A 15,502-nucleotide genomic window follows, 5' to 3' on the forward strand; every position below is an offset into this window, starting at 1 on the left:
ACAGTTGCCACTGGTGGGATGAGGACCCCTGCCTATGTGAAAATCATCATTACAGTACTGTGCACCTACATGACGCGCTGCAGAGAATACACATGTACAGGTAGTCAGTACGGCCTAAGATCGGAGACATCAACACGGATAGAAGAATGCATTGCCTGGATGGTGGGAAGGGTCTTATCAGTTAAGTATGGTAACATGCATTCCATCTATATCCCCCTCATCCCCGCACACAGATCCCATACCTGCACATACCCCATTGCCAGTGGCCATAGAGGAAGGACAGTTGGCGCGTGGTAGACATACACACACTGTGGCATTCAGTAATTAATACACCTATGTTATGCACATACAGATACCTCACATGTGTGAGATACACATCCCTGCCGATGTCCTGCTTTCTATATTGCAGTCTGTACAGATGTGTACACTAGTGTACAGGAGAGTGAGTAACAATTGAGATGTATTCCTCACAATACGTGACATATAGGGACACACACGCAACCACACATGCCAGTACTGTGAATCTCAGACCTGCCTAGCTCATGTTATATCTGTCAGACGTACAGCAGTATTGTATGCATTACAAACTGTACTGACGCTTCCTGTGGCAACAGTGCTGATAAATGCACTAGGGACGTCATATCTATTAACAAGTGTTAAGTGATTTACCTTCGCTGTCACCCTGACCGCTGTCTAAGTTGTGTGTTATGTCCTTCAATTAACAAAACCATTGCTTACTGGTTACACAGGGTATTGTAGGACCGCTTGTGACACACCTGTGAGCTGTCCACAGCAAACATTCATCTGCAAAGATGCCCCACCACTTAGTTATTTCCACACATCTGTCCATACCTGTGATACATCTTTCTGTACATTCAGCATATCACCATATACAATTGGCAGTGTTGAGGCTGCATTGCATCTGCATGATGTACTAGGATACATGTCACCTGCATACATCAGCAACTGCACACGCATGTTATCTGAATGCACAACACTACGTGTACAGATGTGTAGGTCCTACAATCCTGACATTTGGTCATGTTTGTAGGCATTGCAATTGGTGGATATGTGTAATGACATACATGACACATGGACTGTTGTATGATATGATGGGTGACCAGTACAGAGGGGATGTTACCTCTGTCAGCATTGATATCACACCTTATGTACTGTTAGCATTCAGCAGCCATGGACCTACATTCCATGTGCATGTGTGTAATGGCTGTAGCCACCTGTTTACACAAAGGACAACAACAGCTATGTTATTTACATGTATGTTGTGTGTGTGGCATGTACATACCTAGGGCAGGTACATGTATGTCATATCCATACATGAGGTTGTGTACTGGTGTACAGCAACAGTCATCTGCTAATGGTGGAAAGTACCGAGGGCCCCTGGTATGTGTACAGCTGACCTGGTCACAGGCAGTGGTATCATTGCATTGCATAACACATGATGCAACTGTGTCAGTACATGTGTGCTCTCTACAGTTGATGTAGAGCTTAGTGCAGTACATAGGTCGAGGGTCACATGGTGGCGTACTCTTCTATGTCATACATGTATGGTTGCGTGTTGGTGGTCCGAGGTCATGGTGGTGTCTGAGGTTTACATTCTAGAATGCAGCATGTGGCACTGTGTCCTGCACATGGCTCATCTGTGATGCCTTTCATGGGGGGACCGGTCAGTACATGTGAGTGGCCTTTATGTATGTGGGTACACCACCTGGAGTCGTCCGTACCTGTGTTATGGCCCACATGTCTGGTTCTGAGGTATATGGTGGTAGTGTTAGGTTCTGAGGTATATGGTGGTAGTGCTATTGTGCACTACAGAGCTATCAGCAAGGTGTTCCTCACTGCACAGATGTCGGTACTCCCCATTGTTGGATCTACAGTGACCAGCTGTGAATATGGATGCTACACATCTAGCACTGGTTAGCATAAGAAAACAATGCAGTTGTCCTGAAGGTGCATGGGAGTTAACCTGTGTTTAGGACATTTGCCTTGTATTGGCACTGTGTGGGTGGATGCGACTTGGGTAATATCCACACTCCATTGAATCATGGATGCATGTGATATGTGACAAAGGCCTGCCTATTGTCAGCCATGTCATCCCAGAATGACAGCTGATGTTGTGTAAAAGACCGGTGTCAAATATATGAAGAGCCTAGGAAATCCCACTATGTTGCTAGTAACATGCACATTGAGGACAGATAGTAGGCATGGTGTGACTGCAGTGGCCTGCAGAGGACATGGCACCCTGTACAGTGGTACAATAGGCACATATATGCGGACATTGTGCCTTCACTATGGTCCACACTGAATGGCTGCAACATATGTGGTGACATCAAATGTGATCCACTAAGGCCAGACAATGCTGTACACATGTGCCCTGTATGGACCCATGCCACTGACATCACGGAATACCTGTATCATACTATCCATGCAGGTGCAGGACCGACCTGCTCACTAAAAGCAGGTTTCGCCACACCAGGCCAGTATTGGCATATTGGGGTATAACAGGCTGTGTACACTACATGTGTCTGCCAAACCAGGTACACCTGTACATGTCACTGCACAGTATTGTGGGACATGCACATCCCAGGCAATGTCCATGTGAAGGACTATCAAACACAGGCATGACATGCATTGCTAAGCTGTGGCCCTACACATTGGTAACCAGGATGTCAGGCCAGATAATGCAGTACCCATCTGTGTGGGACATTGCAGACACTACATCCCTGCACTGTGCACCATTGTCAGGTGATGTGATGGCAAGGATTAACCCTCACCCAGCCTTGTACAGCCATCTTGCACAGCCAAACACTACACACCCATGGAGCAATCCATACCTGCATGCCAGTACTGGCACCCTGTGTCTGCATGTGGGTTGTGATGCTCCCAACCACAGTCACTCCCAGTATAAACCTCATTGGCATACCAACTGTTGTCAAGCACTTTCACATGCTCTTGCCAATAGAACCTCCAGATATCCCCTGTGGTGCATGTGGTCCAGTGCATTACTGTGCTGTGGCAAACTAAGTAGTTACATTGTGTATTTGCCGCCCTGGCAAAGGTGTCAATGCTTGCCCATTAGAGTGTGTTTGTGGTGACAATGGCATCCATTCACATGGACTGACATGTGTGCCACACCTAATGTATGTCTACTATATCTGCTGCAGATGGCACTCATTCACCTACACACATGTTCTTACAGCACAGCAACATGTTGCCTTTGTGGCACATGTAGTAACATCATGCACATGTAATAGTAATGAGTAGTCAGGGGTTTGCCCCTGTATTATTCAGCGTGTGGCAGATGATGCTTATGGTTAAGTCTCCAAGCTCTTCCCTGGTGTACATTGCCTGTCCCGCACACACAGTCTCTGGTGGATGTGAAGGTGTACACCTGCACAGCAGCAGCATGTGTACTGTAACAGATGGAAATGGTCAGGTGATGGCCTCTGCACCTATTGAAGTCCTCCTCTAGCTGATTGCGTGTAGTACAGCTGTAATGGTGTTCCCCTAGCCATCCGCATGATAAACAGTACACTATCTAGGGAAACATGTTATTATCTGGCCATGACAGTTGCTGTGAGTGGTACCTGGATGTGGTGTTCTCACACGGCATCGCATATGATATCTGGATGTACCTCAATCATTTTCGACAGTGGGAAATAGCCTAATGACAGGAGAGTGATGTGCCACACAACTACAGCATGTAAGTGTAGCTATGCTGCATTGAGACTACTGCCTGTTTAACATGTGTGTGGTAATGGCTATTCTGCATGTTATAATACAGACATGAGAATACTCTGTTCATGAGGGACCCCCATCTGTAGGGCCATCTATGAACTAGCCAGTGTGTATAACCATTTGTTTCCTGTGTTACACACTGAACACACTTCTGTGAACAGCAGAAGCATGGTGTGAGGATTGCAGACAGTACATGATGATAGGGATGTGTTACTGCCATCGCATCCCTGACTGGACATGTGTCACATGAGACAGTGGTATGACTGACACTGTGTGGGATTCCCAGTGACAAACCAATGATGAGCAACTGTTTATAGCTGCGGTCACACGTCTACTACACATTGTACAGTTGGCATGCGGTGTATATGCATGTGTTGTGCACCCTCTGCAAATGTATGCCATCTGTTGTGTTGGGTTGCTGGTGATATCTATGCATACTGTCGTAGGTAATCCTGTATGCTGTTGTCTATCACTAAGCCATATGTGGGTTTAAAACACAACACCATATGCTGAATGGATTGGTAGGTCCCGGTAGATCCTCCTGTCCCACTTCAGCTGATCATGGCACCGGGCACTAGCACATCTGGGGCCCAGCCATTAACATCAACCTCTGTTGGTTCTGCACTACCTTCTGGTGGTACCACCACCTAGGATGGAGCATGTCCCCCTTGGGAGCAGGAACAGACAGGTACATATCTGCTGTCGTGTGGTCCTGGACGTGTTGCTTTGGTGGCTCCCTAAGAGATTACGAAGCCAGATATGCCAGTTCAATGGTGAAGTGTCACATTTACAGGGTGATGCTGCCACTCCTGGACAGCCCCCAGCACTGCCTCCTTTGCAGCTGTGTAGATGCAGTGGCAGTTGCCCATGGCTGGGGACCTCCGTCCCACTGTTCCCATGGGCTTTTGAATACCAAAGACCCATTCCCATCCAGGGTGTATCCACCCCACATGTGTCATATACCAACCATGTATGCTGTCTTTTCTTTGCTCCTACTTATCCTCCGCGGACATACTTACGTTCCTTCCCCAACATCTGACCCTCACCTATGGACACATAAGGCCATTTGGCTCCTAGGACACCATCTGCCCTATACATAGCTGTCCATTACACACATGTGCCCACTGGACACATGAAACCCTTGTAATATCCATCATAGCATACTACTGTTATCCTCACCCCTGTCCCTCAGGTGCACGATCCTGGTATGCACATCACTTCTACATGGTCCAGGTACACATGAGGAGGACGACCCCATTGTACACAAAACACTACCAGTCCCTCTATGGTTACCCCATTTACCTTTATCATGATGATAATGTTGCACACAGCACATTACAGGAGTGCTGTTCACACATGATTGGACAGGTACTGTTGTGTTAATGTACATTACATGCACAGAGTGATGTATACGGCCAATGTACAATTATTTGCATGTATGATTGACACATGTCTGTCTGAGGGAGTCTTGTGATCACATAGAGCAACATCACTACATAATACAGGCTTTGCTGGTGTTTCCCGTTTCATTCGTTTGTAATGCTTTGTTGCCACATGGCATGTTCCTGATACATCTCTATATATGTATGTACCTATATGCTATATGCTGGACATAAACACTCACATGTACATCTACATGATGGGATACATTCCTATACTGTTGAATGACTGCGCTGTATGATATCCTCTGGTTACAGCCTCTTACGCTCAATTAGCCTCTACATTGCTTAACCAGTGCAATACTCACATACTGGTAGCCAAATACGCTTACACCCGCTCAATCCTACACTTGCTGATGCACTGACATCGGTGCTTGCATCTGTCACTCACACCCCTGGGTGTGAGCGAGGACCACAATATTACCTTGTGAGGCCTATTACATCAAACTACATGACTACAGTATCGGGATTGGCCGCCCATTAGGCGACGACATCGCGTTCGACTGTATGGAATCAGCAGCCTGTCCAGTGACACAATCATATTTGTGTGTACCTCATACAATGTGCTCCCACCTTGTGATATATAACTTTTAAAACAGGTGGAAAGGAATCAATAAGAGCCAGCAAATCGACTAAAACTGTTTTATTGTAAGCGCTTTCAGCAAGGTGCTTACCTCGCCTTCTTCAGACATACACACAGAATCAATTAAGCCATCTTAAATAGACAGAGTAATTATGTTGATTAATTACCTTAAACTTAATTAATAATTTAAAGATACATTGAACCAAACCAAAATGTAATGTAAAACTTTATAAAAAAACTATTATTAAGTAAGTAATAATAACTTAAAAAAACACAGTAGTCTATTCTTCTAAAAATGTTGGAATTCGCACGAAGCATAAGAGGATGCATGTAAAAACCAAAGTACAAAATAGAGGATGTACTAATGACAGCGAATAGCGTTTGAACATACTTTTACAATAAAACAGTTTTAGTCGATTTGCCGGCTCTTATTGATTCCTTTCCGCCTGTTTTAAAAGTTATATATTGCTTTTTAGTTTTTTGTTGTATGCTCCCACCTTGTGATGCCTATTACATCAGAATACATGAATACAGTATCGGGAATGGCTGCCCATTAGGCGACGGCATGGTGTTCGACTGTACGGAATCAAAGGTCTGTCCGGTGAATCATTTATATTTGTATGTTCCTCTTACAATCTGCTCCCACCTTCTGATGCCTATCACATCGGGCTATATGACTACACTATCGGGAATGGCTGCCCATTAGGCGATGACATGGCATTCGACTGTACGGAATCAGAGGCCTGTCCAGTGAATTAATCATATTTGTGTGTTCCGCATACACTCTGCTCCCGTCTGGCTGATACATGGGAACCGAGACCCTGCATTACAAACAAGTAGTTGGATCGTGGTAGCCACATCCGTCGGACGGGTCATGCTACCGCATACCTATTATAGGTTTGCCACCTTTTCAATTGGCCAAGATAGGACTTTAGGGTTACCACCTGTCCCACTTTGCGAGGGACACTGCGAAAATAATCAAGACATAGTACATGTCCAGATTACAGGACATTATTATATTCTACATTTCATTAATAATTGCATACAACAGTTATTTTATATATGACACTTCTATATGTTATGTGAAGTAGCATAAGCAATTCAAATGCAATTAGATTAAGCTTTTATTTGTGCAAATAAGTGTAATCCTGTACTATGCACGGCTATAGGTATGTTTAGTTCTGGAATGTCTGACATTTCTACAGAACATGTCCCACTCTGGCCATTTGGAAAGGTGGCAACCCTATAAGACCTGTATGTAGAGATGTCAGACTTTGCAGGGCAACACACCCACAGCCAGTATAAATGGGAGTACATCACTGTATTGCCTAAATAAAAGGTTACTCTTGTAGCATTATAGTTGCTTATACTGTTACCTATAACATTTAGGTGTTTCAGAGGAACATAATTGTTTTATGCAACTACTACAGACAATATAGGTAATCTTTGCCCTAAATCACAGGACATTTGCCTTAATTACAGTTATTATGCAGGACACAGCTGCCCAAAGGGGAGTGTCCCTCGCAAAGGTGGACAGGTGGTAACCCCAACCCTATTATTGCATTAACTTTCTAAGGTAGTCGGCGGAACACGCACTTTCTCTCACTATCAGACCTCTCATACGAATGGGGAAGAACGAACACTGAATCAGGGACACTGCATAACAACCTCAGGGACACATTTAGAAGGTTGGTGCTATTAACCTGACACATTGACGGACACAGAGCACATATGTATTCATAGATATTGTCTGAGGTACATGCTGTTTATGACTCTTACATGTTGTCATTATTCATTACATGTATTCCGCCACCTTTCCTCCTAATATCACTAGTTCTAGGAGGGTTTAGTTGGGACTGTGTTAGATTCTGATTCGTAATCATGGATGTCCCTGGTAATCGGGGACAGTTCAATTATATGGTCCGTATGTGTTCCCCCAATGGTTTACAGACTGTCCAGTAGATGTGCTCTTAAGGTTTGGGAAGTATGGGCGTCTGCTATACCCACATCGGAATATTACTTACAACCACGGGGCAGTCTTAATACATGTCTGCCAGCCAACACCTGCACGTCTAGCCCCATAATAGCATACCCATAGTTCCCTCACCTGCCACTACTCTACAGCACTCATCCTTACTGTGGGCACAGGTGGATGCAGGTGGGATATGAACACACCCCTACACACTGCCCACTCTCCCTGTGTTGGGACACATGTCATACGTTGTGTCAACCCATGTGTTATCAGGCTTGCACAACCTACTGTTCCATGTGCAGCTACATCCTGGTCATAATAGTGTTACCCCATTGGTTGGATGTACCAAATTTTTGGTGTCCCGCAAGGAATGTTGCTGTCCATGTTTAAAGTGTTGACATTATAGATCTTTCCCACTGGTAGTTTCCTGCCGGTGGTCTGGGAAGCAGTGTTGTATTTACCTTTATTGTGTGTCTGTATGTCTCACCGGCCTAGCTGGGGAGCTGGGAGGTAGATGTTTGTTGAGTGGACCTCGCACCAACATATGCCCAGTCTAAACATGTTACCTGTAACTGCTGTAACATAAGCTAGGTATATACATGTGTATATTTACTGTAACATATATATATCTATTTACATTAATATATGCAGATATATCTGCATATGTATTCATACATGTATATTCATATATTGCTGCTTTATACATATATATATATATATATATATATATATATATATATATATATATATATACATATATATTTGTGTGTGTGTGTGTGTGTGTGTGTGTGTGTATATATATATATATATATATATATATATATATATATATATATATATATATATATATATATATATATATATATATATATATATATATATATATATATATATATATATATATATATATATATATATATATATATATATATATATATATATATATATATATATATATGATTATATATATGTATATCAGTGTGTCAGTACATTCCCCGCTCAAACGCACTTACACATGCATAATGGTGTTTATATGCTTCACCAACATACTAGCGCCTTATTCATTATAACACCGACACACTCCAGTTAGCTTATAATCGGTATGTAGCACGTTATGCAGCGGACAGATGTTGCTATATGTTCATGTATGGATTACCGATGGTAATTGGAATGTGATAGTGTGATTCAACCCGTCCCTCTTCTGCACAGCCTATTATTCCATCTACTGTCGATGTTTGTATGGTCACATTCCTATTATTTATGTCAACAAATGGAATGCATGTGTTACAGAATTTTTACTTCAACATATATTGTTGTCTGCATGTGAGTATGCATATATACCTATTACGACCTAGCTGACCTCCGCAGGGTGGTCCATTAGAACTGGCCCATCCAACCCTGGCATGCCTGGATCCATAATTGCATACCCATAGTTCCTCCACTCCACCAGTGTTAAATTTACATGCGTAACATCCATTATCCACTTGTTATCGCAGCCATGACACACCTTTACATATTGCCCTCTCCAGACCTTTTGGGGGCCTACACACATTCTGTCCCACCTCTTGTATTCACAGGGTCTCCCGCCATGTATATTTGCATATACGTGCCTTTCCTGGGGTTATGGAATACAGCCATTTGCGCTTTCCAATTTTTGGAGGTCCCAGCATGGGACTACATTCTGTCTGTGTGTAAAGTAGGTTTAGTGTTTCAACGATGTTACTCCCTCTGGGAAAATCCTGCCTGTGGTGTGAGTAGCGATGCTCTGCTCACTCCTGGGCAGCTTTTTATGACATACGCTGAAATCACTATATAATACCAACATTGCTCTTGATTCCCTTCACATCCCTTGTGTATGCTTTATTGTTACAAAGTCCATTCTTGATATATATATATATATATATATATATATATATATATATATATATATATTTTTTTTTTTTTTTTTCATGTATGTAGATATATAGCTATACACATATATGAGTGTGTGTGTGTATATATATATATATATATATATATATATATATATATATATATATATATATATATATATGTGTGTGTGTGTGTGTGTATATATATATATATATATATATATATATATATATATATATATATGTGTGTGTGTATATATATTACATCTATACAAACAAACATACATGCTGGGAGCTGCTTACACCCACACAGGCACACTCGCCTATGCTGACTGTGCATTGCATATGTTTATTGCCACTTATTTGTGCCTTATACATTATGACAATACCACTTTGATTGAAAGGATCTGGTTAATAATCCCATGTGATACACACATTCACCTTTACATGTTTAAATGTAGGCTTTACAGCAGAGCAACATTCATTCCACAAGGAAAATTATATGTGCTATTGTCAACCTTGAACCGTGAATGCCTTTTCATTAGGCGGATGCTCTAACCACTACACTATTGGTGTTCTGCCTCATTTATATGTATACCCATGGTGCATAGTTACCCGAACGCATGCCTCATCACTTCACTTAGCAGGCATCCATTTTCCTGTTGGGAAAACCGCACTACTACACATGCGCCATTCCCTATTTCCTACTGCTTTCGACTCGTGCCACATGTTCACTCACTCCGAGGATATTCAGACCTCCAAAGCCTATAGTCCTGGCACATATGTGTGTTCAATTGTCAGGGTGTTCATATAGTCTTCCAGGTTTAGGTTTGTCCGACTGGGGACCGGGACTGCCCTGTACCTAGTTGGGGATGCAGAGGTGTGCTCACCTATGGCCATCCTGATATATAACAGCACTAACTATTACGTGGATTTCCTATATTGCGACCATGTTCATTCTTCATATCCACATATATATATATATATATATATATATATATATATACACATGTATGTGTGCATGTATATATCGATCTGTACATACACATGTAAATACACCTACATGCTCATTTACATTTCCCATACCTCTGAATCACCACCACTTACTGTCGCCATACACGCTTGCATACCCGCTTACGTCTAGGGTTGCCAACTTTTCATATGGCCAAAACGGGGCATTTTCAGGACACACATCAGATTTTACAGGCCGACATATACGCACGGTCAGTACAAAGGTTAGAACTTTACTTATTTGCCTAAATGAAAGCTTATTCTTGTAGTGATTTACTTGCTTAATCTGTTTCTTGTAACTTTAAGTATTTTACATACAGAAATAACTGTTTTATTCAACTGTTACATGAAATATGGGACATATTTCCTACAATCACAGGACATTTGCCACTGTATTATATTTGGTCTGGGTAGAACTGCCCAAAAAGGGACTATCCCTCACAAGGTAGGGCAGGTGGTAACCCTACTTACATCTGCTTTAAAGTGCCTTAATCACCCTATATCTGACTGCCACTATGCGTAGGTGTAAGGTATATATTCCCGATAATGCACATGGGGAGGTGCGCATCATGGTCAGGTGTTTAATCCCAGGTCGTAGGTTCTGCAGGACCGGCTGGAGGCTGAGCAGTCTTGTGGACAATTACTGCTCATACAACTTGTGTCCAGCTGTATACAGGACTGGACATCATGTCATGACACAAAGTCTAATGTTTAGAACAGATACATATCCCATGAGGGATATCCAAAAATTGTGGGGACCGATGACCTTCTTTGCTTTACAGCTGTAAGATAGGGTTATACATGCAAGGGCTACATAGTTTGCAATCCTGAGACTGCCTAGGGTGAGACTGCATACTAGATATGGCTAGGGGTCACTATGTGCAGATATGGCTGCACCTATCTAGCAGTCCAAGTATGGCTGGTTTTGGTGGATGTTCAGGAAGGGGTTGGTGGTGTGCTGTGAAGGGAATGTTGGGTATTTAATTATGTATCCAGGTGTGTTGGGGTTGGATGGCTCAGTTCAGGCCAGACCATTATGTGGGTATGTGCCGGTAACATTTCTGTACATGTGTATTGCATATTTTAATGTTCACATGTTTGTGGGATTGCATTGCGGATGTGTATATTTGTTCTTTGGTTATCTTCCTGATTCACCCACTGCTCCCTCGTAGACTTCCAGTTCACCTATTGTGCATCCAACCCAGTCTCCCCTTGGTGAATTATTATATTACCTGTCACCCTCCCACCCCCATATTCCACAGACACCATTCATCCCTTCTCTAGTTGATGGCCCATGGCAGAGTCAACAGAACACATTGCGTACACTACATATCTCTGGGACCAATATGGTTGTGAGGTCTACACTAACATTTCTGATCATCCACATGCTGTACTTCATGCACATAGGTACATGCAAACACTTATCTTTCAAGACATGGTAGGTAGATCCGGGTAATACCCGTTCATCTATGGGTCGTCCTGACAAGGATGACTTGGACCGCGAATGGGCAGATATTGTCGAATGCTCTGACCATTGGTAGGGTTGCCACCTTTTCATATGACCTAGATGGGACATTTTCGGGACACACATCTGAGTTTACAGGCCAACACATACCCACAGTCATTACAAAGGATAATACTTTAGTTTTATGCCTACATATAAGCTTTTATTGTTGTAGCAGTGAAGTTGCTTATTCTGTTTCATTTACTTGCTTATTCTGTTTCTTGTAACATATAGGTATTTTATACACGGACATACGTATTGTATGGGAGTATTACATAACATATGGGACATAATTATGTCATACTATCGCAGGACATTTCACATTTATTATGGTTTTGTTATGGACACAACTGCCTAGAGGGGGGCTGTCCCTCACAATGTAGGACAAGTGGTAACCCAAACCATTGGGCTAGGCTTAGCAATTGGCGGCATGCTAACACGATGCGTTTCACTTCCACTTGGTATAACTAGCGACACTACAATGGAATACGGGCACGGGGTTTTAAATATCATTTGTTCGAGGGATGGGGACTCAATATTCAGCTAAGTGCCTTTGTGTTTACTTCTTATTGTGGTGTTCGCAATGATGTCTTGTATGCTTTGCATACATTTCACTATCCATGGACACTAACAGGAGTGATTACTATTAGAGGCAGGCTGTACTAGTCAGCATTTTAGGTTGCACATATGCAGCCGACATGTTCACGCATCTGTGCAGCACTTGGACACGCCCCTGCACTCATACACATTTCCTATGCACGTGGCCATTATGGCAGCGTGCCTTCATTAATATGCATGTGGTGCTGCTGCGCCATCTCTATGCCGCACGGTCGGTGCAAGGCTAACGCCATCCTTGCACCAAGCTTCATGAATCCTGGGGCTGGTATCTTAAAAGGTCAAGAATTGTTTTTAGAAATCATATAAGATTAAGGGAATATGGTGATATTAGCTTCCCAGATGTAGAATCTTTTTCTGTTGCTGCAAATCTATTATACTCTGCATAGACTCAACTTATAATAGTCAATGAAAAACCATCCAGGAGCAGATTATACTAAATTCTTGTAAGTTTATTAAAGATGATAAATTAGAAATGTTTAATAATCATTTCATCTGTTGACAAAATTAACCTTAGAAGGAAATTAATTTCAGTCTTTAGAATCTGCATGTATAAAATCAGTTCTTAAAATGGTTAAGAAATATATTGTTAAAACTCCATTAATATCAAAATGAAAACTTTTGTTCTTTCCCATTGCACATACCTCTAGATTTAAGGAAACTTTAAACAATGTTAAAATGAATTTACTAAAAAGAATGAATTCATATTATGGTCTGGTTGCTTTGAGAAAAGAAACGCTAAGTCCCCACAATATTTAAAGAAAAAATATATGTTGGATGAATCAATTAACCAGTTAATATTATCCATCAGTAACAAATTAAATGAACTTGTAGATAATATGAGTGAAGAAAAACAGAACACCATTCCCCCATTATATGAATATAAGAATGCTGTTATTGAAGGTAGATTGACATACAGATGAAGCTTATAAGCTATGTAAGTTAATTATAAATAATAACAATTTAGATGCAAAATTCTGGAACTTATTAGATAGTAGTAGATTGAGTGACTCAATAGACAGTACGAATAAAACTGTTACTTTAATCAGTTAGTCAAACTTCTACAAGTTTATACTGGAAAGTTTTTATGTGGAAATATATACATATAATGTTTGTTACTCCCTATAAAATCTATAAGTTTAGTAAAATGACTTCTTCAGTTTGTTGGAGATGTAGTAAAGATGTAAAAGCTGATTGGTTGCACATGTTTATAGACTGTGAACAACTAAATATATATTGGGAAGAGATAAGTATATTTTTAAGGGGTTATGGTCTCATAGGTTCATAGGTTCATACTAGGCTATCTGCCCTAGGGCATTTATAAGCCTAGCCCGAGTGTGTGTGACTTTCGCCACCCCTTGGAATGAGAATACCATGCCCATTTAGGGTTTAGTTTACTGTGCCTCTGTCTAGTAGTGACACAGAGATGACCCCCGGGGTAAACCTACGATCTCCCATCCACTCGTCAAGATTTCTCTTGAAGAGAGTCAGTGAGGGGCTCTGCCTAACATGGACTGGGATTCTGTTCCAGAGTGTAGGGAGCCTCTGGGTTATGAATCTGTCCCTCCAGCATGTCCTATTTATTTCTGTGTTGAGGTTCAAATCTCTCGCTCTCATGGCTCTGGTGGATTTGGATTTTCTGAGGTGGAGCATGTCCATTAATTCCGGATTGGACATGGCCTTGTACGTCAGGCATAGATCGCCTCTGAGTAGGCGGTATACGACTGAATAGAGCTGGAGTTTCTTCAGCTGGGCAGCATATGACATATGTTTGAGACCCTTGATCCTCTTGGTGAGGTACTTTTGGGGTCTTTCTAACTGCTGCAGGTGTTGGGTAAGGTACATCCCAAATGGGGCATTGTACTTAATTATGGGCCTGATAAGGGAAGAGTATAGGGGCACAATGACCTCTCTTGATCTAGATGTGAATCCTTTCATGATAAGGTGGGTAATATAGAAGGTCTTCCTAACCACCTTGGCAATGTGAGTGTCAAATGAGAGGTTACTGTCAACTTGGGTCCCTAGGTCCCTGATTACTTCTTCCATACTTAATGGATTACCACCTATGTGGTAATTTGTGGGTACTTTGTTTTTCCCAAAGGGTATGACTATACATTTTTTGGCGTTCAGTTTAAGGCCATGGCTCTGGCACCAGTTATCCATTTCTATGAGGCCTTTCTGAAGGATGCTTGTGTCCACTGGAGTATCAATTAGGGCGCCCAGTTTGCAGTCATCGGCAAACTTTGTCAGCCACAATCCTCCTATGTTTGCTTGCACCTCGGAAAAATAAATGCAGAACAAGAGGGGTCCCAGGACTGAGCCCTGTGGGACACCGCTTGTGACTGGCTTAGAGTCTGACATGGCTCCAGCAATTCTGACCTTGTGGGTTCTGTCCTTGAGCCAGTTTGCAACCCATCTTATGACATATGGGTTTACATTTAAGCTGGTGAGCTTGTCTATGATGCCTGATTGGGGTATTGTGTCGAAGGCTTTTGCAAGATCAAGGTAGGCTGTGTGAACTGCCTTACCCTCATCAACGGCCTTAGTGACTGTTTCAAAAAAGTTGACCAGGTTCAAAAGGCAGGATCTGCCCTTGACAAAGCCAAATTGGGTAGGATCCAGTGTCTGTAGGTCCCCAATGTCTTTGTTTATGAGTTCCATAATGATCCTCTCCATAGCTTTGCAGACCAGGCTCATCAAGCTTATGGGGCGGTAATTTCCAGGGTCCGTAGAAGCACCTCCTTTGTGGAG

The sequence above is a fragment of the Protopterus annectens genome, chromosome 1.part2, assembly GCF_019279795.1.
Source record: "Protopterus annectens isolate FY-2018-M chromosome 1.part2, PAN1.0, whole genome shotgun sequence".
NCBI classification, from domain to species: domain Eukaryota; kingdom Metazoa; phylum Chordata; order Ceratodontiformes; family Protopteridae; genus Protopterus; species Protopterus annectens.